Source organism: Salarias fasciatus, chromosome 16 (genome assembly GCF_902148845.1).
Source record: "Salarias fasciatus chromosome 16, fSalaFa1.1, whole genome shotgun sequence".
NCBI classification, from domain to species: domain Eukaryota; kingdom Metazoa; phylum Chordata; class Actinopteri; order Blenniiformes; family Blenniidae; genus Salarias; species Salarias fasciatus.
Genome location: NC_043760.1, coordinates 13,149,858 through 13,175,607, shown reverse-complemented (window position 1 = coordinate 13,175,607; position 25,750 = coordinate 13,149,858). Strand labels below are relative to the sequence as shown.

The following is a 25,750-nucleotide window of genomic DNA, read 5'->3' as shown; positions in this document are numbered from 1 at the left end:
GAGAGCTGGACGATGTCGTTCAGAATGAGAAAGTTTTCCAAGCTGTGTCACAGAGAATGGAGGCTCACGGCTGAGCAGTGCTGCTGAGGAGAGCGAAGGACCACGAAAATGTAAAAGCTTTGTTGCATTTTTGATACCATTTGCACGACAGCGGTGTTCAGAGCTAATGAAGATGCAACTTTTTGCTATTAATAGTTATTGAGTGTGGTTTTCTGTGCACGTGTGTGTGTGTGTGTGTGTGTGTGTGTGTGGTTTCATTGCAAAAAAGAAAGAACGTGAGCCTGGCCTGGCATACTAACTACATCGTTTTCAGCATTTCTGTTGTTTCTATGTCAATGGACATTATTTGGAAAACGTTACCCTGTGAGCGTTTAACAAACACATAAAAGCTGTCGTCCAAGTTGTTGTAACTTCCACTTGTTGACATGAATCCTTACTTTCTCAGTAACAATGAAGTACCTACTGGTCTCACTATAGACTTTGTAGTTTCTCAATAATGACTTTGAGAAGCAGTAGCACACCATGTGCTCTTGGTATGTCTTAGTACTTTAATAAGCTCTTTTAAAGCAATACTCTCAAAGAAACAAAAATCAACCTCATGGTAAGCACATCTTGTTTCGCTGAGCACATGAAATAACAAAATAATGAATCTGATACAGAAAGATGTGCCTGCACTGCGTGAGGTACCTAAATCAGAGTCGCTGAGCAAAGCTGGGTTTTCTCAGAAAGTGACACACTGATAAGATGAAACGCAGCACCTCCAGGACACCTGTGAGACAATTAACTCAATTTTCAGCACCATTCATTAATCGCTGACAGTTTGTCAACCTCATTATGTCAGTTTGCGGTTTGCTGGTGCAAACTGTATGTGGTCGAACGTCCAGGTGCTAAGCTGCCGCTGGTCACCTGTTCTATAGCTTTGTTGTTAGGACGATAATTAAGAAGCCCATTATTTCTGATTAGCACCCCTTTGCATAATTAATGAGTAGGCAGCCATGTCCAGATGGCTATTTCATCACAAAACTATTACTCATCTCGTTGAGCTGGACCTTCAAAGTGAAGAACTAAGTTGAATATATTAGCAGGTGAATTTCAAGCTCGGTTTCACGAGAAAATGTACATTTTTAGATGGAGTAAGAAAAACTTTTCTGCTGCAATTATGAGTGATGGAAATGTGAAAGGTGCATTTTGTGACTTGAAACACAATGATAAAGACATAAAGGTGAGACAGCCAATTTCAGTCTCTTTTAATCCACTTTTCCTTCTGCCTCCAGTCTGCTCTTCAGTGCTGCTGTCTGATCAAAACTCCCAGGAGTCCACACTTGACCTCAACTCTGTTAACCCTGACTAAGCTCAGTGGCAGTTACTGTTTTATCACCTGAAGAAAGCGCCAACTTTTCCTTCAATCCGCGCTAAAACTAATTAAAGTTGGGGCAGAAGCGGCGTCTGGCGAGGAAAGTGGGAGACGGAGAGAATGAGGTTGAGTGAGTGATGTAGGGAGGGGAGAGATTAACAAGTGCAGGCAGAGCTCTGTCTCTCAGCCGCTAATCCTTAATGTCACAGATATGCAGTAAGCTGAGGCCTTTGTCAGTTAAAGACTGCCTTCAGATCTACCCAACTCTTTGTCTGCCGCTGTGCATCCTCCTCCCCTTATACCCCTCCGCCGTACCCCGACTCCTCGTGCCGCTTGAATCAGGGATAAACACGGGAGGCACTCACTTTTCCAGGAGAGATGAAAGGCTGCCGAGGGTTGAAAAGAAGCAGTTCATGCAGCAGAGGTGGCTTGCCACAACACCACATGGATAAAAGAGCATGGAGGAAGAGGAAAGCAAAGGGGTGTATGAAGAGGCTCCTTCTTTTTCCCCACTCGGTGTTTACGTGTCACAAGGTGACTTCAACAGATTTGTTTAGCACCTTATTAAAAAGTTCCACTTAAGCCTGCAGAAGTTGCAAAGTTGGTGTTATTGCAGGAACAAGAGGGAAACTCAGTAAAATGTAGATTTTGATGGACACTTGAGCATAAGGGCCTTGGTCGGATCATCCAGCTCTCTAAGAGCTCCTCCATGCACTGACAAGTGTCAGAAACAGGGCTTGTGCCTAACAATTTATAAAACTAGTCAAAAATACTACAAGGCTTTGTAACATACGATGCAGTGGTGCACTGGAGCCAGTCCCAGCAAACAGTAGTGGAATCAGGGTACACTCTGGAGGGGCTGCCAGTCCATCACCTATCGGTAATTTAGGGTCAACAATTAATGCTCCACATAGGTTTTTGTACTGTGGGAGAAAAACCATGCTTGCTCAAAGACAACACACAAGCTCCACACAGAAGTACACCCCCTAGTAATGATTGAGAGGTACTGCGGTCAATCACAGCTAACAGTGGGTGAAAGGCAGGGTAGAATCTGAACAGGTCAACATCCTATTGGTAAGATTGCAGGAGTTCAACAATGTACGCAAACAGATCTGTACGACAGGAAATAATCAGGAAGGCTAATCCCATGATGGGTAATGGTCTTCAGGTGAGAGTGCACACAGGGTAGATGGCATCCAATTTCTCCATGTTGATTCCTCAGTGACATTCTGAGCACAGAATGTTAATAACATGCAGCTTCAGATGGTTTGGAAGAGACTTTACGAGGTGACTGCACTCGGACTATGCAAAGCTTTCATTTAGTTTTCTTTGAAGGATTTATGATTCAACTTTTCAAAAGAGTTGTATAAGGGGATGTAAAAACTGTTCAACCTAAAAAATGTAGAATGTCTGTAGCTTTCCGAGCTCTAAATCGGGTACCAACCTTGATCAAAACTCAGTATGATGTGCAAAATTCCCTTCACCTACTGAATGTCATAATTACCCTGAATTCAAGTCTGCTGCACGGTGTGGTATTTTCCAAAATACGTGTGATTGCACATAATCATTCACCACTCAAGCTTATGTGTTCACAATCAGTTGGAATACAGTGGATGCATTTGAAGAAAACACTGCATTTCTAGGTTGGATTAAAATTTCACACTTGCTGCCATAAGACCTCAGCCTCCACATAATCCACTCCATCCTTTAACCTACGAATTTCTGCCCACACCGTGCTGAGATGGGTTATTACAGCCTCACAACAATGCAATCACATATTGTCACATTGTCCCATTCAAAGTTTTAATTGGCTTGGCCCAGTCACTTAACCATATCAAGATGATGTGCTTCTCGTGTGGCACGGCGGAGTGAATTAGCCTTCAACAGCAATTAGCTAATTGAAGTGGATCAGTCCACGGGGCTTTGTGTGCTCAGGGTCAGTGCCAGTACAGACGGGCAATAACAGCAGGTCCCCCATTACGCTGCACTGACAGGGTCCTTTCACCTCCAGGTGGTTGCTGAGAGCAACTTTTTACACGTTATTACATCTGTCACGGGTGCCACCAGCTAGACTGTATCCGTCTTTTCTATAATTGATGTCCTGTCCATGCGCACGCCACCCCCCATGGAGTTTTCCACTTCAGTGGCTGAAACACAATAGAATAAACTCTCTGTGAGATTGCTTTGGATTGACAGAATTAATACAAAACGTGTTTGGACGAACTCTGAGCTGATGAGACAATTGTGCTAGCATGCCCAGCTAATTATTTTCACAAAGCTGGGCAGCTATAGTTATTTGAGAGTGTGTGCTTTGAGGTGGATCATCAAGCTGCAGGCTGATTCATATCGATCACTCCTGGACGGTTTATACAAACGATTTGATACACTTGGAAAAAAAACAAAACAATTGCATTTGTCACTATCGCAGTGCAACAAATTACTCACCCCAAAAAAAAAAAAAAAAATGTTTTTCTTCCCAATACTCAAAAAAGAACTTGACTAATGAGTACACCATGGAGTCAATACTGATATCTGTCGGTATATTAAGTATAATAATGAAATGTGAAATGAAAAATGACCAAACCGCTGCTATGTTTTCAGATTAATATACAAACTCCCAACCAGATAAAGGAAGCAAAGATTTCTTGTCAAAGCTGGATATCTGGAGGGGATGACAAACAGCTTCATTTTAGAAATTACTCTTTCAGGCAAGATATCCATAATGTACCACTTTAAAAAGACAGAACTAGACAGAACAGACAGAAAGTGCTTCTTCGTGTCATCTTCATCCACCTGTTTTGATTACTATGGATGATTTTCACTTCTTAAATGTCTCATTAATAAGTGGATAAACAGGATCACCTCTCCCTTTAGATGACTCAGGCCATGTTTTTTCCAAGTGGAAACGCAAAATGTTTGTTTCCTTTTGGGGGGCCATGTACTGCATATGGCATGTGTGGTTGAAGCCACTGAAAATGCATCATTTAAAAAAAAAATGGTTCCCAAGGTGAAGGTTTTTGAGAACTCTTGGGCTCCATCTCCATTTGATGGCAGAAACGCTGCTACTGCGGTTGCGTACAACTGCCGTGGTCAACAATTCTTTTGTGCATGTTGTGCAAGCTGATGGATGAATCAGGATTTAAATGCAAAACTTGTGGTCACTTGAAATCTTGTCATGTAAATGGAGTACCAGTGAGTGAGCAAAAAAAAAAAAAAAACTAACTCTCCATGGTTATGATAATAACTAGCATGTCACACATTTAAGGCTAGGCTTAGGGCTTTTCTATTTAATCAAACTCACCCTTTTCTAGTGAGGTTGCTGTAGGTTCAGACTGCTGGGAAATATACTCTACACTAAGCTTCTCTCCTATTTCACTGCCCATACAGTCATACTTCAACGTTACATGTAATCAACACTTTTTCCCTGTCTGTACAGAAAGTTTCTGCCCTCAAGTCAGGTTTTGCTGACAGTCTCCACCTCTAAGTCTGGTTCTGCAGAAAGCCTCCTCCTCTGAACCTGGTTCTGCTGGTTTCTTCCTGTTAAAAATGAGTTTCTCTTTTCCACCACCTTATCTGCTTGTTCAGACAGAATTGACAGGTTTTTCCCCACTGATGTGCATTGAGATGGGTGTGTTTTGAATTGAACTGAAATTGAATTGAGTTACTGTGGCAGTGTCTGTGTGGAGCAGGAGACAAGAGAAGTCCTACGATGCTCTCGCACAGCAAACTGTCAAGACATTAACCGTGATGGTAAAGAATAAGAAATGAAGTTAAATATTAAGATGGTGGAGACGTGTTGGCTCACGAATGAAAACTGACCGTTACCGAGTCAGGTTCAGAATGTGAACACCTAAATATTAACATGAGTAGAAAAACTGAGATATCACACCTAGTGGTAAATCGACGACTGCCAGACTCGATACATCTTGACAGAACATCGGTTTCATCCCGTCCTCTGTCACTGAATCCATACTGCTGAGTAATTTTCTCCTGCCTTCCTCCATCCTTCAATCAGGGTTACAAAAGACACTAAAGGCAGCTATAGCTTGGATGGTGGAGTGGCCTGTCTTTTAATTGCAAGGTTGGTCGTTTGAGCCCCGGTTGTGCCTGCTCATCTGTAGTAGCGTCCTTGGGTGTGATGCTCAAGCTAGTGCCTCTGTCGTCACTGCTGTGAGATGGCATAGAGGTGGCTGAAAGTGCTTCAAAGTGCTTTAACATTGTTTAAAAAAAAAAAATGGCGACCACACGTCATCTAGGAAATAATCACAGAAGGCCCATGGACCAAAACCGGCCCACAAGAGGCTCCACTCCAGTCCTCCAAATCACCAAGAAAATGGTAAAAACTTCCATGAAAACGAGAGGTAACAGCTATAGGAGAAGTTTTCTTCACAATTCACTGTATTTTGGACCAGAAAGTATCTTTAATATTGACTTTATGTTGACATTGTAATAATTTTTGATAATAATTGGTTTTGCGGAAATATAGAAACTTTAAAGTTAAACACAATGGTTGCTATGGGTTATTGAAGTGAAACGAGTTCGACACCTCTGCTCTGATCATTTAGCTCCAGTGGGCGTATGTCTATTGATCTGATAAAAATCCATTCAATTAGGTTGACAACAGATGAGTCTGATGGACTTGGCACTGATCTTAGATTATTTCAAATGTAATGGAAACAGTTTCCTTATTTCGGTTTTTAACCTTTCTATAACTGAAGCAACAAATCTATGTACTGTAACTGATTTCCACAACTCGTCAAAGGTGATCATTTAGTGCTGAAAAGGGGAAAAAAAGTACAAACTGTTTCACAGAAATATAAAAATAAACAAGCCTGGTCAACGGAGGGAAAAAAATATGGAAATGCCAAGACTTTTACTTTGTCGGTGCATGTCGTATCTCCAGAGTGACAACTGTAATCCCTGCCAAACCCCAGATACACTGTAATCTTACGCATTAGATATTATCTGTTGTTTAATCCGTAAGCAGAAAGATGGGATAAAGATGTGGCTCTCATCAAAGTGTTACATCAAACAGCGCTTGTCAGACAGGTTGTGTTGCTTGCAGTGTTGAGTTTTATTCTGAGACATTTCAGATATTTCTTAACTCTTTATTTGGAATGTTTGTTTTTGCTTCAGCACAGAGGGAAACGTACTGTGGATGTCTGATGAATGGGACACTCGATGCAAAAAAATCTATGGGTAAAGTCAGCAACTTGATTCAAATTTTTGTTATTTTTGCCAGACGTTCGTAATCACTAGTTTCCTTCATGACTTCTTCCAGTCATGACAGATTCACTGTTAAATCAAGATTACACAGCAGCACAACACATCATGGCATAATGGGAAATCATTAACGCCGCTCAATGTAATCCTTATTTGGATGAGATAAACATTAAAGCAGGGCGGTGGGAGTGGGCAGTTCGCTGTCTTCATTTAATGATACTGGAGTATGTACCAAGTGGTAAACAGACTTCACTTTTTCTGCATTAACAGCCTTAAAACAGTTTCCACAATCATTCACATCCATATGCTCATTCACACACTGATGGTGACAGCTTACCCTTGGTTTAAAAATGGGCAGATTTAACAACTTATTCAGAAAAAGGCCTTCTTTGATTCAACTTGTTTGCACTGGTGTGGGTTGGTGAGTTTATAGTCAAAATTAGAACGATAAACGTATGCTTTACTGTAGGTGTGAAACCCAGTATGAACAAATTGTTGCATAGAGTCAGTACAAACATTCATACCACCTTTAACATATGTAAGTCACTTATTGTTAAGCTTATAGAAAATGAAGTTGTGAAAAGCAGGCATTCTGGTGGAAAAAGCCCAGACACCCACTTTAAAACACAAGGACAGAATGACTGTGACTGTAATTATAACTGAGATGTGGGCAGAAAAATGACCCACACTGCTGGCTTCAAATCACTGATTACCACAGGTGATGATGAAATCCCACTGATTCCCCGAGAGAAATCTGAGTAGGACTCCTATAAAGCCTGCGCTTAGCATATTTTTAATTGGTCCAACATGTAACGGTGCCCCCAAGTAAACCGTCAATTTTGTCGAGTGTCTTCTTGATTCCTCCGGAGGAAAGCCCTTGGTTGCTCAATTCACTAACTCTCATTAATTACTCAATCAAAAAGCCTGCGCAGGGCGAGCGAAGGACTCCAGAGTGAATGATCACCCTCAGAACCTCCTGGGTTGATCCGGACAAATACGCTGTTGCCAGAACGCTGCCTGTTAAAGAGAATTTGGCAGAAGTGCTTGAAAGGAAAGTGAGACAGGAACAATCCTTCATTATCATTAGCAGCAGTGTCTGATGTGCGGCGGATTGTCCAATGGTGCGTATAATCGAGGCTGTCTGCACACTCAGACCTGAGACTGGGAGCGAGTGCCTGCTCGGGTGGAGTGCGGTTTTATAGCGGAGATGTTGCAGCCTGGTGGATCCCGTTAAATATGCATCACGGTTCATTGGGCACTCGCTCGCTGTCAGGCTGTGAGCTCTGCTGAGCCGTTTGTTAAATCTTTGAACAGAAGGTCAAAACGCTTGGAAAAACTGAACGAACGTGATGGCGGAGCGCGGATCAGATGTAATATGGGCTTGCAGCATTTCCTTGTACATCAGCCCACATATGCTTCTTTAAGGCCGAGGACAGAGAGCTAAAGCCGCGGTTATGATTTCATCAAGACTGTTATTAACCTCTTCCGGATATAGTGTCGTTATTAAGCTAATCACCCTAAGAAGTAATTAGTGTTTTGGCCCCCCAAAAAAAATCCACATAAAAGACACGTTCTGCAATCTGAACCTGAGGCATTTTCAGCTGTCTGACATTTGTTATTACTTACCAAGCGCTAATCCCTCTATCTGCTGTAATTTCATGAATAATCAACTGAAATCACATCAAATAAAAAAAAGGGAACATGACAGTGAACATTTTGTGGGTAAATAAAGTATGAATAAATAACATATGAGTTGTGGTTGTCTGCTCAACTCACTTAACAGTGATGCTTTAGCCCCGAGGTTTTAAGCTCATTTGCACATAGAGCATTTTCATAGGAACAGCTTTGTGGAAGAAAAGCCGAATTCAAGGCAAAAGCTGCCAAAAACAGCATATTTGGCTTTTCTTTCATGTTACATCAAGTTATCATTGAAAAAAATGGTATGATCATCATAATCACAGTTAAAAATCATGATAGTGAATATAAATAATCATGTTAATATCTAAAAATATATATAATATAAAAAATATATTTCAATAGATTTTGTCAAACACATCTTAGTTCAGGGGCAACGTAGAGCACAATTTCATCTTCAGAGGTCCAGTCCAGTAAAACGTTGCTTCAATAACCTATAAATTGAAAGTTTATCTTTACTGTGCCACAGAGTATACATGATTGAAATGTCTACGTTTTCATAAAACCAAACAATTACTACTAACAATGATTAACATAAGGCTAATTTTAATGATGAAAATGTTGTTCAACAAAGATGAATTTGAATTTTTTTTTAATTTGCTTGGCTTGGCCAGCCGGATTGAAGTCTCTTGTTGGCCAATTATGGTCCACTGGCTTTATGTTTGACACAGTTGTCCTTGGCGAAAAGCAGAACTACAAGAAGACCTTAAAAAAAAAAAAAAAGACCCCAAAGGCCTCCATGACAACTACGTTTGATTGGCAGGGTCTATGCTGCTGAACTTAAACTAAAAATGAGCAATTGTATAGCAGAAATTAGAAAGTAAGCATCAAAAAAGTGGCTTCAGAAAGCAGGGAAACCGTTTCTGCATTGAAAAAAATCCAGATCAGAAATAACATCATGACCATCTGCCTAAAACTGTGTAAGCCCTTCATCTGTAGTCAAAACAGAACTGACCAATCAAGGAATGGACTCCTCGGGGGGGAAAAAAAAAAGAGAAAGGAAAAGAAAGCAAACTTTTCTAATCCCCTTGGGGAAATAGCTTCTTTGCATTTAACCCATCCAGTTCATAGTTACCTTTAGCCATACCTGCCAGGAGCACTGGTGACCTGTCAGCAGTGTGACTCAAACCTGGGAACTTCCGTTAATAAGTCCTCTGGGTGTTGAGGTGAGACCTTAATAAGTGTTGAAGGGCATCGGTGAACCTTGAGTGCTCATGATCTTATTGCCGATTTACTTCCTTTCCTTCCTTGGGTGACTTTAGGCAGATACTGACCACTGGAAGCAGAAACATCCCACAAAAACTGCAGGTGACTGAGAGAGACTGCAGTTTATCATGGTCTTGACAAAGTAATTCAAATTCATGAGTTTGTCCATTTTTATGTATTATGGATCATCTCTGTATATGGGCAAAGACACAGGGTGCTTTCAAATAGTATTTGCTCCTTGGACCACGGACGCTGTGATAAACCGGAATGTGAATGGACTCTGTGAACCTCCATGATTGACTCAGAGTAATGTCCAGTCTCTCCGTCTTGGCTTTGATCGCTGGCTTTGAAGCTGATTTAACGGGGCACATAAGAAATTCTGTCTAGACACTAAAACTCTTCCAGTTTTGTGAGACAATAACCAGCAATTTGTCTCTATTTAAAGTAACTGCACAAAGTTCATCAAAGGGAAAAGGACAAGTAGGGAAGAGCTTTTCAATCGGGGAGAAACAAGAAGATAAAAGAGACAGCAAATCAGTTCGATCTAAAAAGGCATAATTTAGATGTGGAAGTAAATCACGCCACCGAAAAAAATCAAAGGACAGGAGAGGAGCTTGGTGTGAGCAGAGTGATTGACAGCTGCTGCTATAAATGGAATATCACAACAATTAGATGCAATGCAATCAAATTTTGGGGCCCTCAGTTAACAGGAGTCACGCTAAATTTCAACTTTCTTTTAGAGTAAGGCGGAAAGAAAATCCTTCATTAATGTGTGTTGCACAGTGATGTGCCATCGCTTGCTGGAAATTTGGTCAAGTATGAGAATTAAATACAGAGAGATTTCACACGGATAAGAGGTGAGCCGTGAGATTAGATGGAAACTGATTGGGTAACAAGCTGTGAGCGCCTGGCTGAAACATATTGCAGCTCATCTCGGGATAGACGGGCGAGCTCATCCGACGTCTCGCCTCACGAATGGCTCAAAACACCCAATTAAAAAGATGCTCCAAAGTTTTGATTGTATGAGTGCAGATGGGAAAAATTATCCACACCCCCGCCATCCCACCCTCTTCTCTCCTTCACCACAGATCGTCCCACAGATGCGTTTTTTTTTTAACACTTTATTCGCCAACAGTCATTTCACGTAAGATAATGGGAAAATAGTTTACTGCAACTACAAAAACCACAGTAAGGAGAAAAAAATGCCCTTCAGTACTGTATTTATTGATGAAATGAAAGGTGATATACCGTTATAATCTGTTCATACAAAGGCTTTATGTACACTAGTTAAAAGTGACTTCACTATAAATCCCTCATCTCACAGCCAGTTCAGATGGTGGCTGCTCCACCGTCTTTCCCTTTTCTCCATCCGACGGTTTGTTTGAGTGGCACAAAGGGAGGAATCAGTTTGTTCCACCGCTGTTGCGCCCCTGTGCATGCTTCAGAGATGGTAACAGAGGCACAATAGTGGCGAGACGGCGTGTGTGTGTGTGTGTGTGAGAGAATCGGTGAGCTCTGCTCAGAGGGGGTGTACATGCATTGTAAGTGTTAACGTGTCTGTCACGTCTGTTTGTTTCTGGAAGCCACCCACTGTGCAAAGTCATACTTGTCATGTGCAATGGCTCAGAAAGGTTACCACAGCGCAAAAAAAAAAAAAAAAAAGTACAACATGAATGCTACAGCCACAACATGAATGTAAGAGCAACACAGATGCAAAAACAAGTCCACACAAAAACCCTATGCATACATACAAAAACTCAAAAAATACAAGAGTCAGAAAGTTTTAAGGATTCAGTGCATTTCAAAAAGTTTCACCTTGGCAGCCATTTTCTTAAAGTTGTCTTTTCAGTGGCTCTGAGTATGCAACAAGTGTTTTTCATTTTCACTTGAAAATGTGGCATAAATGAGGTCTAAAACAATCCTCACTTTTTATGTTGTTGTACTCTAATCGCACTGTTGCAAAAGCTGAAAGGCTTCACAAACCAGGCAGCAGAGCCATGAGAAAAAAGGCATACAGACAATTTAAGCAAAGTTATTACCTCCGCCAAGGAGGTTATGGAATCACGTCGGTTTGTTGGTTTGTTGGTTCTTTAGCAAGATTACAGAAAAAGTTATGGACGGATTGCACTGAAACTTTGTGGAAAGGTGGGTCTTGGGCTAACTTAGAATCCATTAAATTTTGGTGATGATCCGGATCACTGTCTGGATCGAGGAATTTTTTAAAGGATTCTTTATCATTTAGCGATAGGGCAGTCTTTCACATAGTTGGGCAAGCCTGCCGACAGGGTGCCTGTGCGGCATGCGCGTGCCGCATGCATAATGTTATTTATGTGCTTCGATGTGCGCCTCGCCGGGCCAGTGTTGATTGTTGCTTGAGCGTTGCAGCACGTAGTGGGGTAAGAAACCTGGGAGTTGTAGGCGTTCAACGGTTCGGCTAGCAGCGTTAGCATTCGGCTAGCGGTGCTAATGGCGGCCCGAACCTGTTTGTTGTTATTGCTCGGTGACTTACCACATTGGCAGCGGCGTGGTGCATGGTGTCGATCTACTTTCAAGTGTTGCGCTTCAAAGATGAGAGTTCATATTCACTTTATGAGCAGTCAAGCTTTGTTTACGTTTGAGAAGACTCGTGGATGCGGGGCTCAAACTGTGCATGCCCAGTAGGCGCAAGGCATTCTGGGAAATGTAGTTTTTGATTGATCTCAGCCGTCTTTAAATAGCATTGTGATGTAGATCACTTATTTTTAAAGAAGAAGCAGTCGACATCACTTCCTTTTAAAGAAGCAGTCTAGCAAAACCTGACTCGGTTACTTTTGTGCTTAAAGCTAGGAGAACTGTGACTATATCACAATATCAACAACATATTCGTTGTCACTACCATCATATATTGCTCAGAGTGGGAACCTTTTTTCAGAATACTGGCTTGATTCTCCCATTCATCCACCTGACAATGACAAGAGTGCCACGTATGATTATCTATTCATATCTAAAGCACGTTGGCACCAGCAGTGAGTGTGTATTGTGTGTGCACGGGGTGATTCACCTCATTCAGACTGCTGTTGTCCTTCAGCAAAAGGTCGTACATGATTGCACAAAAAAAAAAAAAAAAAAAAAATAGTGTAGCTGTTAAAGGGGCTAAAATCAATAGTTATAATAACAAGGGATTAGATTACTGCATCTGTGATCGGGGTCACAAGAACTACAAAACAGAGATGAAACGATTAATCACTTGTGCAGGTCCTCTCAAATATATTTGACATTTTACTGTCTTCTAGGTTTTACAGCCCAGACCAGTTTTTTTTTTTTTTTTTTAATACAGCTGTCATCAGCTTATACTCCACATGACAGACATTGGTAGTTTTGTATTTCCAAGTATATACAACAGGTTTTGTACATGTAGAGACTGTATTTTTTGCCCATTATTGTTTGAAAAATAGCTCCAGCTCAGTCAAACTGGTTGCAGAGTGTCTGTGAACAGTAATTTTTAAGTCAAGTCATAGATTTGCGGTTGGAACTTTGAAATGGTCTTTCTAACACATGCATATGCTTTGATCTAAACCTTTCCATTGACTCTCTGCCCCAGTCTCAAGTCTTTAGAGGAAACCTGTTAGCGTTTTTAAAAGACATTGGCAATAGAACTGAGGTTCACTTTCCAGCGGGACAACCACCCAAAGCATACAGCCAGAGCTACAAGGGAAAGAGCAGTGATTGTCAAACGTTTTACAGTGTGTACCACCTTCAGCCCATTGAAAATCTTTGGCATGACTTGAAAATTGTTCCTCGCAGATGCTCTCCAACTGGTCTGACTGAGCTGGAGCTATTTTTTCTACAGAAAAAAAGGGTAAAAACATCACTCTCCAGATGTGCAAGCCTGGTGGAGACTGCAGCAAAGGTGGCTCCAAAGTGTTGACTCAGTGGGGATGAAGACTTTTGCACCACACTCTTTCCACTCCATTTGTTAAAAAAAAGAAAAACAAAAAAAAAAACAAAAAAAAAAAAATATTTTACATTCTACTTAACAATTATGCAACACGTTGAGTTGGCAGATCTCATAAAATCCCAATAAAATAAATTTATGGTTGTAATGCGACAAAGTGAAAAAACTTCACTGTATGAATACTGTAAGTTGCTTTGACTTAGAGCATGAATGGATGATATGCACAGTAGGTTGAATTACCGTATTGTGAAAAAAAAATCTTGTAATTTGCTATGAGCCAATGAATAAACATTTGCTTAAATATCACGCATGATCCACAGCGTGCACACGAGAGATATTCTCTTAATAAAAAAATAAAAGGGAGAAAGAGGCAACTGTTTACTGATAAATGGGGCTGAGCCAAGCTTTGGGCAACATGAGAGTGCTGGGAACACGCTGATGTTTAGCAGATATAATGTTGACTGTGTTCGTCGTGTTAGTTAAAGTGTGCCAGCCTGCTGATATTTGCTAATAAGCTTAACACGACGTCCAGCTGAAGCAGATGGGAATGTCATTAGCTTTGCATGGCCTTTGGTTATAAAACAAAATAAGAGGAAATTCTGGGATTATTAGAATTCATGCTTTAGGCGCCACAGACTTGCCACTGCAGGCTCAGGCCCACTGTAGATGACTCCTGCACCGTCCTGCATTCTGATGCATGCTGTCTGCAGCAGATGCTGCCTGATAATAATTAACATAATGTGTTGTTGTATGCAGTCATTATTGGAAAAAAAAATAATACATTTAAATCAAAATGAACTGAGGATGGTGTTGCATGGTGTCATTCCTCCACAGAGTGATGGTGAAGTTGACATGTAAGCCAAACACTTGAATGTAGTGAAGGAAATTACAAAATTTATTAAAAAGGTATCAGATCAAGCTGAGGAAAAAGAAATTACCATCATATTGATGTCCTCAGTGATTCATTTTGAAAAGAAAACATGCTTTTTTTTTTTTTTTTAATCACACAGCTTTGTGACTCGGGGGGGAATCAAAGTCATCCTCAATAACACTTTAGAAATTCATGTGTAGTTAGAGTCAAAGTCTTTAATGAGTTTTGACTTTGCTTGTGCTCTGTGAGGTCAAGAGGAGCCAAAACCTCCACCACCTCAATCTCACCGGTTAATTTTTGAACAGTGACAAAATTGAAAGCATCTTAACGTGAGAGGACCAACCAATTTTAACAGTTTATCCTTGAAAACAAGGCAAATAGACAAATCAAAAAATGTGGATGCCTAAAACAGACTGAATATTAAATAAAATCAGTCCACAGGGCTGAAGGAATGAATATGATCATGCAAATACATTTCTAGGTAGATGTCAAAAGTCCTGTAATGAACTGTGACCAAGTTCTGATGGATCAGGGACGGCTGCACAGGTCTGGATGATTCAAATAACGGCAACAACCCCAAAAAAAAAAAAAAGACATTTCCCACTAGTAGTACTAAAATAACCTTTAAATGCCTAATGATGTGGTGGGTGTTGTAATGTGTGAGCAGTTGATAAATGTAAATACAAAAAGATAAGTGAGTTGATCAAATCCATAATAAGACAACCCAGGAGAAGAACCCACAACAGTGATGCATCCACCAGATAACAGCTGATTGCAAAAGCACAAAGGCCGTGTTCAGGTGTATGTTTACATGACAACATAATCAAGTGAATACGGGAAACCTTAGTTGTGTTTTGAATGTCCTTTTATGTGACAATGGTGCTCAAAGTCACTGAAAGCGGAATATTTGAAAAACACTTCAAAAATGCTCCAAGTCCATCTGAGTGAAAACAAGGAAAATGGGACTTTATCAAATGTTACTACTGTACATACACAGCCACAGTAAACATTTCTGAAAACAAAAAACGATGTGTTTCGACGTGAGGAGTTGTGATGTAAATGTGGTCTAAATCTCTAGCATAGAAAACGGGGTAAAACAGTAAAGGCCTCAGAGAATCTGAAGTACATTAGCGGTTGAAGACCACATGATTCTTTGATAAATAACATGTAGCAAGTTCACTGCTGTTCCCTGGACAACATGTCGATAACATTTGTAACACTGTTCCCACACAGTACAAATGCTCCTCGCCCGCCTCAGAACTCAAATCATTCTGCAAAGTAAAAGGATACTTCTCATTTATCTGAATACGATTGTGTCTCATGGTCATGTTAAAGGCTGAAATCATGTCTTTGGAGTTCCATGCTGTTTGCTTATCATTGGTTGACACAGATCTCAGATGTGGATTAGGTGTACAGTTAGGGTTAGTTAAAGGGATGGGTGGCTTATTGGTCATGGAGGTGGCTTTTTTCAACCACAACAATTAAACCTCCATCCACCCGGCCTCTATGCCGGCCTCTACATTGATTTATCCAACTAGTTTCAGGATCTTAATCTTGCCAACAGCAGGTAAACGAGAGCACATTAAAGACATATCCAAACCCATGGGCGTTTTAGGTTCACCCATGAATCTATCAAGAATGTAAGAATGTAAGGATGTTTGTTAAGTTAACTGCTCAACAGTAGCGATGTGATACCGCTTTCACCATATACTAGTAGTAGAATGAACAGTAGTATATAATAGTAGTCCAGCCTAAATCTGAAACTTAGTGATTGAGGGTGTTTGGTAGGATTTTGCATTGTTTTCTTGGGGGTGTGTGTGTGTGTGGCGGGGGGGGGGGGGGGGGGGGGGGGGGGGTTATTTCTCCGGAACGGCCACAATAAGGAGTGGCCTGGAGGCTATGGTAGGAATGATTTTGGCATCTAACATATATGCGGGCCACACGGTTGTGCAGTGGTTAGCGCTTGTGCCTCACAGCAAGAAGGTCTGGGGTTCAAATACCGGCCGGGGCTCAGGGCCTTTCTGTGTGGAGTTTGCATGTTCTCCCCGTGTGTGCGTGGGTTCCCTCCGGGTACTCCGGCTTCCTCCCACGGTCCAAAAACATGCACGTCAGGTTAATTGGTCACTCGAAAAAAAAAAAAAAAAAAAAAAAAATTGCCCCTAGGTATGAATGTGTGAGTGAATGGTTGTATGTCTGTGTATGTATATATATGTCAGCCCTGCGACAGACTGGCGACCTGTCCAGGGCATACCCCGCCTTCGCCCACAGCAGCTGGGATCAGCTCCAGCCACCCGCGACCCCGAAAGGGACCAGCGGCAGAAAATGGATGGATGGATGGACATATATGCGTAATTAGAGCGTATCCTATTCACCAATGGTAATGTAACAGCATAACTTATTTTATCACTCGGTGATAAACTGTTGGAGAATGTAGACAACATCGCTAGCTACCAACGCAATCAGTGAAGCAGCTCTTCTTGTAGTCAAGTTGTGCGTGCTTCCGCCGTGTTGGTAAACAAGTGATCCCTCTATATTATAATCAAAGAAAAGTAAGCAGCACGCTAAATATGTGACTATGCTCATCTTTTGCACATTAAAATATGCAATCAAAACATCATATCATCATATGGTCACACCCATTTGTTGTACAGTTTGAGTCAGTGAGTGACTGGCACTGCATTGATGCAACTAGAGAGCTGGAAGCAGGAGTGTATCTGCTCAGGTTGACTCTGAGGCAGTCATTGAAATGCTCATCTGTCAGTCTGCTTCTGAACTTTGATTTTATTGCATTCGTGTCTGAAAAGGCTGATTCACACAAATATGTTGACCCAACAAAGCTGCCATTTTCAGTGCAGCCTGGTGAAATTTTTGTAATTGTTTGGTTCAACCAAACTCCAGAAATGCTGTGAATGCTGCTGGGATTTTAGCCGGACATCACTTTGGAGACTTCATGACCTCCATCTCCATCTCCACAGGAACAACACAGAATGGTTCAGCCAACTCTCCTGACAGTTCACCGACGGGTACATCCAGGAAAGGGTTGGCAATACATGTCACCCAAGGTTTCAGTTTGTCAAAGTCACAGAATCGGTCTGAAAACTCCACACCCCAGCTTGGACAACAGGTCACTATATCCCTGTTCCTTAAACAAATTTCCCACTCCAGAATGGCTCTACAGCATCTTTGCAACAGCGGGTAAGTGCTCAAATCTTTTGATTTCCATTTTCTGAATGTAAAAAGACTCTGAACGCCCAGAACTGATCATATCAGTTACATTTTTGTCTTTACCTTGCAACAGCTGGTTCAAGTAGTTTATTTTTTTCAGTCACATCTGCCAACAAAGCCAGATCTAACAATCACTCTGCATCATTTAACAAGGTAGCATCCTTTCCGCTCATCTCCATGAAAGCCTTGATCTCATCAAGCAAGGAAATAAAGCACTCGAGTATCTTACCTCTGCTCAACCATCTGACTTCAGTGTGAAGGAGGAGGTCACCGGATTCTGCAGAACATTCCGGTGTTGCTTGGTCTTCGTGTGAATGTAAGTTATCTGAACAACAAGACAGATAACATGATCAAATCCCAGGACTTCTGTGCAAATTGCTTGTTGGTATAATTCAGAAATTTAGGAAAGTCCAGGTCTGCTTCACAGAGAGCAACAAATCCAGAGTGATGTCCTGTCATGGCTGGAGCTCCATCAGTCATCACGGCCTCCTGCTTTTTAATGGGAGCTTTTTTCCAATGAAGTATTGTCTCACTGCGTTGTAAATATCCACTCCCTTTGTGGTGGTTTTCAGTGGAAGCAGCATCAGAAACTCCTCTTTTGTAGAGAAATCACTGAATGCCATCCGTATGAAAACGGCCAGCTGTGCTGTGTCACTGGCGTCCACAGACTCATCACACTGCAGCGAGAACCAGGAGCACCTGTTCAGGTCCGACTCCAGCTGTCTCATCACATCCGCGCGCTCATCCTCCATGACACAGTGTTCGCACCAAGCTGGACGTCGGCAACAGCAGAAAGAATTGCCGTTTTATTTTTGTGGTCCGCAAATGATTCTGCCACTGAAGTCGTCGCCTCCTCAATAATCCCGCCATCATTGAAGGGCTTTTTCCATTGGCTTTCTTCTTTGATTTAGTGAACAGACTGTTGTTCTTTTATAATTGCTCTACCTTGTCTTTACGGAGGCTGCTTCCCGATGGAATGTCCTGGGAGAAGTTGCTGTGAACTTTAGTGAAATGACGCTCGACATTGCATTTTTTAAAGACTACCAGGCTCGTGCCACAGATCAGACACACACTTGCCGTTCATGTTGGTAAAACAGAAGCCCGTTTCCCACTCCTCGTGGAAAGAATATGCTTTTTGTTTTTCACTGGCCAGCCCGCTCCCTAATGCTGCCATTGTTGCTATGGTAGCATGCTAACAGTTGGCTACATGGGAAGCTGTCATCCACCTGCCCCCACCCCGGCCTGCCCCCTCCACTCCAATGACAAATAGCAGCATGGCACAAATGTGTGACAGTTAATAAACAAATCGGCTGGCCAAAAGTTGCTCAGACGTCTTACCGCCTGTGATTTTGACTGGTTGAAAATGCTGACCCGTTCGCCATTTTTACTCAGAGGCAAAATAATGTATCATCCTTTCACAATCTATTGGTGAAGGCACCGCGAGCTACAGGTAGCTCACGAGCGGCATGTTGGAGATGCCTGCTCCAGACATCAGTCCATCACGAGGCAAACACAGAGATGTGGACCAGCGCACATTCACACCAACAGAAAACCTACAGTCGCCACTTAATTTGGATTACAAAAACATCATGCCTGACAGTAACAAAGACCAGGGTCTTTTTACTACAAGGGTAGACCGCTAATAATGTAAGTGACAACCTAAATATCAGTATAATTAAACCATCCCACGTTGATCCAATTTAGAGTTACTCACTGGAGAAAACAACACAGTGATCCAGCATTTAAACTGTACTTTGACTTGTAGAAACGTTTCATGGTAAATATACAGAGTAAACTTTTTTTTTTTCTTTCGGCGTTGCATGGTGGAGTGACTACAGCAGAGTTCATGCAGGAAGTGGGAGGAAAGTACAAAGAAAGGTGTCACACAGGTTGTGAGCATCCTGACGTGCAGTTGGAGGAACCTGTCGAAAACACTTCATCAACAAACGCTCCCCCACTTCCACCAACACATGGCAGAGCGCATTGAAACCAGTAGGTTCCCTCTGCTGCTTTGTTTCTTTCACTCTTTCATACCCACACCCACACATCCCAACAAACACACACACACACACACACACACACACACACACACACACACACACACACACACACACACACACACACACACACACACACACACACACACACACACACACACACACACACACACACACACACACACACACACACACCACACACACACACACACACAGTAGGACAATTCAAGCAGCAGGCTGTTCTGCCAACCGCTGGCAATGTGGCTCACCATAACATCTGTGGGTTTTCACGGTCCAGCTTCATTATACACTCTGTATACCACTTGGGAATCAGTCACAGAGCATAGCAAAGATAAGATTGTGCCGATTCTCTCCATTGCCATGTGGCACTCAAACACAGCAACTGCCCCTCACTTAAAGCAATATGTCAGGGTTTTTTTTTTTTTTTGCCTTGAGGCTCAGATGACATTTCAAAACTGCTCTTTTCCCTTCTGTTGGTCAAGTTACCAACATTTGTGACTTAACTTGATGACCTGTCAAATTTGTAACAATGTCAGTCACAATCAAAAATTCTGCATGCTAGGCATCGGCTTGACTTATTGACTCAGAACAAAACTTTTTTTGAAACCAAGTGAATGAAAACATAAGAAAAGACCAAAAGAGCAACAAAAATACAGGATCGATGGCCAAAATGTGAGGAAAGAAAATAAAACCCCACAGAAATCTAAAAAAACCCATCAATCCGAGATATGTTTTACTTGGCTTTGAATCCCATTTCCATCACTTTTACTCAGTATAAAATTGCAATGTAGACAAATATTAACACACTGTTTTTTTAAAGGGATCGACAGGTTTACTTCATATCAGAGAGAAAATAGACCATGAAACACATCACTTTAATTGCAGTGTGAGTCACAGTACACATGGTAACCTTAACCTTTTACACATTTTGGCAGTTTTATATTTTTCAGAAGACCCACATGTGGCTCCTGGCTGCACCCAGTCTAACCCCACCAGCAAACTGTTCTCTGGACACGATACAACTACTTCCTGGGTAAGAGAGAGAACTCCGCACAAAGTGACTAATGGAATATATTAATGTCCAATCTGTCATAACAGGTACAGGTTGCAGGAGAGACAGGACCAAAACACAACAAACTGGATCTGTTTGTTGAGATTTTTGATTGATACACACATAAAAAAGTTTCTTTGATTAGAAAGTGACCCCCAGTGAGTGAACATTTCTCTTCTGTGCACAGTATTTTGGATGGGAAAAGAGCAAAAAAAAAAACCTCACCAAACCCCTGAAGCCACCTTTTTAAAAGTTCAAACAGGGCTGTCAGCCGGGGATACTGTTCTGATTGCAACATCAGACAGCATTATACTGTAGCATATTGCATATTTTCTTAATATCACGGAGCCTAGTTACCTTTATTGCAGTTTGAAATTTCATTGTTATTTTCACATTTTCTGGGGTCATCCCAGGAGTACATGTAGCAGCAGATCTGTATAGACTCACAAACACAGGTTGCAATTAAATTATTTCCCACGAGCCTGCAGCTGCTCGGACCAGCCCAGATCAAATTCAGGAGTAACCACGACAACAGTTATTAGATTGGCCTTTTTCTTTTTTATCAGGCCTGCGGAGTCCCTGGAGGTTTGACTTTGCCTTCTGGTCTCATAGGTTGTATGACATTGGGGATTAAGGTTACCGTGAGGAGAGACCAAACAGAACGACTTCAAGCTGCCGTACTGTCAATGTATGTGAAGTCTGAGTGCCCATCCAAATGTAGAGAGAAAAACGATTTAAATGAGCTGCTGGCAGCAGCTGTTAATGCTGAACAGTTCGGATTTTAATAAATTAATATGTAGATGTAGGAAATTAGAACAACCTTTCGGATAATTACATCAATGATTTCACAAGTCCATTCATTTTATGTTTCACTGGATAAACTACTGCTCCCGTTTTCGCCGTCTATTTTTTAACTGTCTAATTATGTTAATAATGTAAAAAGATCTTTCCCTTTTTTTGACAGTGATCAGGCTGATGTGCTTTTAGCATGGAGACCAGCTCTGTGTGATTTTCATCTTTCAAGGGAGAGCAGACAGACCCTTTCATCGGTTCATATTGAGCAAAGTGATGAATGTTTGTTACTTTAATGTTATTCCTAAATCATTTGTTGTGAACCTGACTATGAGTAATGATGGGGGCAGTATCTGTATGTCAGATGTAATGCAGAGCAGCATCCTGATGACATTAGCTCTATAGATTAGGATGATTAGCTTCCTGTCTGTTGTTCATTTGGTCCTGCTTTTATGCTAACCTGTTGGGGCACACGGCATGAACCGTTAAATTGGATTCTGTTGAAGTTTTCTTCCAGTTTAAATTGAGCTCTTCACCCTATCTCTAAGAGAGCGCCCAGCCTCCCTACGGAGGACGCTCATTTTGGCTGCTTGTGTTCAAGATCTTGTTCTTTTGGTCATGACCCAAAGTTCATGACCATAGGTGAGGGTAGGAACGTAGACTGACCAGTAAATGAAGAGCTTCACCTTTCAGCTCAGCTCCCTCTTCAACACGACGGACTGATATGACCGCATCACTGCAGACACTGCACTGATCTCCCTGTCAATCTTACATTCCATCCTTTCCCCACTTCTGATAAACACGATAACATCATCTGTAAAAAGCAGACACCAGATTCTGTAGTCCTTGACCTGGACCAGTGTTGCGCGATCAGGATGAATAAAACAACATGGGGAGTTTATTGAAATCTTTTGGGTTGAAAGCTTAACAACAGCATACAAATCTCAAACTTTAAAGGGGAGCTTTAGCTTTGTAAAGCTGTGATTATTAATCATTCAATAAATTCTTACTTTTGAGCACTTCAGATGCATGAAAAAATGCATTGCAGACAGGGCTGCGCGGTATACACGGTATGACGGTATGACGGTAGAAACTATATGAATTTGGGCCAAGGTAGAGATTTGCACTCTACCGCTATACCGTCATCTCACCTGATACAGTTTAACTGCCACTACTACGTAAATAAAATGTGCTGAAACGATGGTTCAATCCTTCTCTTTTACTGAAAAACGGTGCATTGCATCATTCAACATGTTACAGCTTATTCCGGTGCACAAATAGCTGACTAAACACTCTTTTTCTAAAAACATCAACAGGGCCATCCTTCTGTGGTGTCTGTGTGAAAATAAGGTTGAACATGCCAACAGCACACCTAGTGGCTTGAAGTGCAAAGGCAGGTGAATTAAACAACTACAAAGCCCACTCAGAAACACTTCCATTATAGGTTTTGCACCGCAATATTTATACCGTTACCGTGAAGGGATTTAATTTATACCGTGATATGAATTTTAGGTTACACCGTCCAGCCCTAATTGCAGAAAAGCGCATTATGTAAAGAGACAACAGTGAAAACCCTGCAGCTACACGATGGACTCTATGCACAACTCAACCACTTCCTGAACTTCAGGAGGCTCCTTGTTTCCTGTCTTTCATGATAGGACGAGCTGATTAATCCAGGTGTGTCTGACCTCTGTAACCACAACAGTAATAGTCAGACACACCTGCATTAATCAGCTCGTCTTATCATGAAAGACAGGAAACAAGGAGCCTCCTGAAGTTCAGGAAGTGGTTGAGTTGTGCATAGAGCCCATTCACATCAGAATGTGTGATGCACAAGGAGCCAAAGACAAATAAAAAACATTAGGGAAAAGCAACTGACTCTTCAACAACTACATTAAGGCAAGAAAAATCTGGTCATTATCATCTGAAAAAGAATGGAAAGGATTTATGACCCAACAAGACTAAAGACTGCTCAGACTTCTCAATAAACAATATATTTTACTTATTTTATTATCTCTATCCTCATAAAGTTGTTCTTTCTTTTCTTCATCATGCACATGGGGTCAATTGGTGACTCTAAATTGCCCTACAGGAGTGAATGTGAGTGTGTCAGTGTTCTGTCTGTCTGTGTTTGCCCTGTGATGAACTGGCGGCCTGTGCAGGTGTTTCCTGCCCCTCACCCACAGTTAGTTGAGACTGGATCAACCCCGCAACACTGAATAAGATTAAGCTTTATAGACGATGGATGGAGGCGTGGTTTGGTTTAAAAACCATGAACTTATGTAAATTGATACAAAGTTGGAGGCTTTAGAATTGAAAAGAGGCCTCGCCATGTTTCAGTTCAAACTCATAGTGTAACCACCATCTACAGCAAAGCACCAACTATACAAGACTTCGAGTCACGCATTTGTCAACACTAACCTGCTCCAACACACCTGAACTGAATGGCTATCACGGCAAAGCTCTGCAGAAAGTCTGATAGTGAGGCAATCATTAGGATCAGGTGTGCTGAAGTAAGGGCAGAATGACAGGAATGCAGGCAGGAATGTGGTTCTTAAGGACCAGTATTGTCCACAAGTGGTTGAGACTCACAACTTTTATATTCAGCAACCATCTCTGGAACTGAGTCCTTAGGATTTCTGTCACATTAAGTTGTTGAAAAGACAGATTAATGCTACACATTTGCTGTCAGGAAGGTGAAAGAAACGATACCATGAAAGAAAAGAGTGACCAGCCATTGTGTTGCTGAGCCAAGACCGAAGAAAATGTTTGTTTACTGCAGATTATCTCTCAGAAAGTAGACAATCATAAATAAGGAAAGTCACTGATACTAGTGCAAAGATAGAGACATGAAAGAGTCTGCTCTTAAGCTCCAGAGGGAACAAATTAACCTCCAGCGAGATTTTGTTTGGTTGTTAGACCCATGAAAAAAATAATATAAAATCATCTCATGGTTGTCAAGACTGAGGATAAAACAATAGAACATTTTGGAATTAAAAAAAAAAGAGACTTGGGGTTTTAAAGACTGCAGCTGAAACACCTGGAAAATGTGAAATATTTGAGTTTGTGGTTTGGTTTACGAGACGATAACCAATATAAACACAAAATGCCAAAATTCTGAAATATGCATGCAAATATGACAGCTTCATTGGTTTTGTTATATGGAGTTAGACTACCTGTTATTATTACAGTATCTGGATTTCATCACCACTGTCCAAAATGTTCATAAAATGTACAAATTCTCTTCATCAGCTCAAAATAAATCACATTTTTCTTTCGGAAAAAAAGACTTTTACTGAAGTAGTTTGATATAGTGTGACTCACTAGGCCTTCACCACAATGCTCTCCACTCCTGTCAGTGTAGCTTTAATGGACCACGGTTCAAAATGTCCACAATAAATCTGTGTGGGTTTGTAAATCAATACCAACACCTCGGTGATTACTTCGCCAATTTCTGAGGTTTCATGCTCTCAAAACTAATTTTCTGGCTCAGGCGAAAGAAAAAAAAAAGAGAGAAAAAAGTCTCCTCCACAAAAAAAATGTTATGCTGTGAACTCTTTGCCAATAAAAGATGCTACAAAATAATCCAGAGTGTCTGAATGCATTTTATCCTCGGGCCAACAAACAACAGTGAAAGTTCATCCATCTATTTTCACCTCTACTTTTCCTCTTCAAAGCTGAAACAGCTTAAATCTATCCAGACAAACTCGGTGAAACCATCACAGTTTGTTTAGTTCCTTCATTGGTTTGATGTGTTTGACCCTCGACTTTCCCATTAAACAATAATCATATCAATCAAACAAGTCACTACTGTTGGTCAGTCAGCTCCTATAGTGCCCATACCCTGCTCTGCTTCTTTAACTTGACATGTCAGATCTTTTTAAAATGCATCAAGCCAAGTAACTGTTAGTCTAAAGTCGTGAAGTTTGAGAGACTCCTCCCCAATCTCAAAATCTGACTCATTAAAACCTTTTTCCAAACAACATGAAAGGTGACTAAACCTGTTTATATAAAACTCTGAAGTTCTGTCCTATTTCTGACGGGCCAGAAATTCAGCACAGTAACAAAATATGCCACAGTGCCATGTTTTCCAGCCTGGCTCCAGCCTACAAGGACTCTGAGGTGGAAGATTTCAAACCACAACGCAACACAACAATATCAAAATTAGCAACACAATGAGCTACCAGAAGATTTAGACATGAATGCCGGTGATGAAAGTAAATGTAGAAACTGGAATTGTTAAGGTATCTCAAAAACATTTCTACCTAAAATGAAGCTTCACATGTAAAAAACATTGACCTCACCGTGATGAAAGGTCAGACTCAGTCAGGTCAGTCTCATGTTGCTTTGCATTTCTTCAAAAAATGTTTTCTGTCCTCAA

General features: G+C 41.3%; 1 long non-coding RNA gene across 1 annotated transcript; it reads left to right on the top strand.

Annotated features, from left to right (window-relative positions):
* On the top strand, window positions 1-25,436 carry LOC115403518 (uncharacterized). Its single transcript, XR_003933217.1, has 3 exons — window positions 1-77; window positions 16,260-16,266; window positions 25,426-25,436. It is a non-coding gene; the product is annotated as an uncharacterized LOC115403518 (long non-coding RNA).
* Window positions 25,437-25,750: the final 314 nt, after the last annotated feature.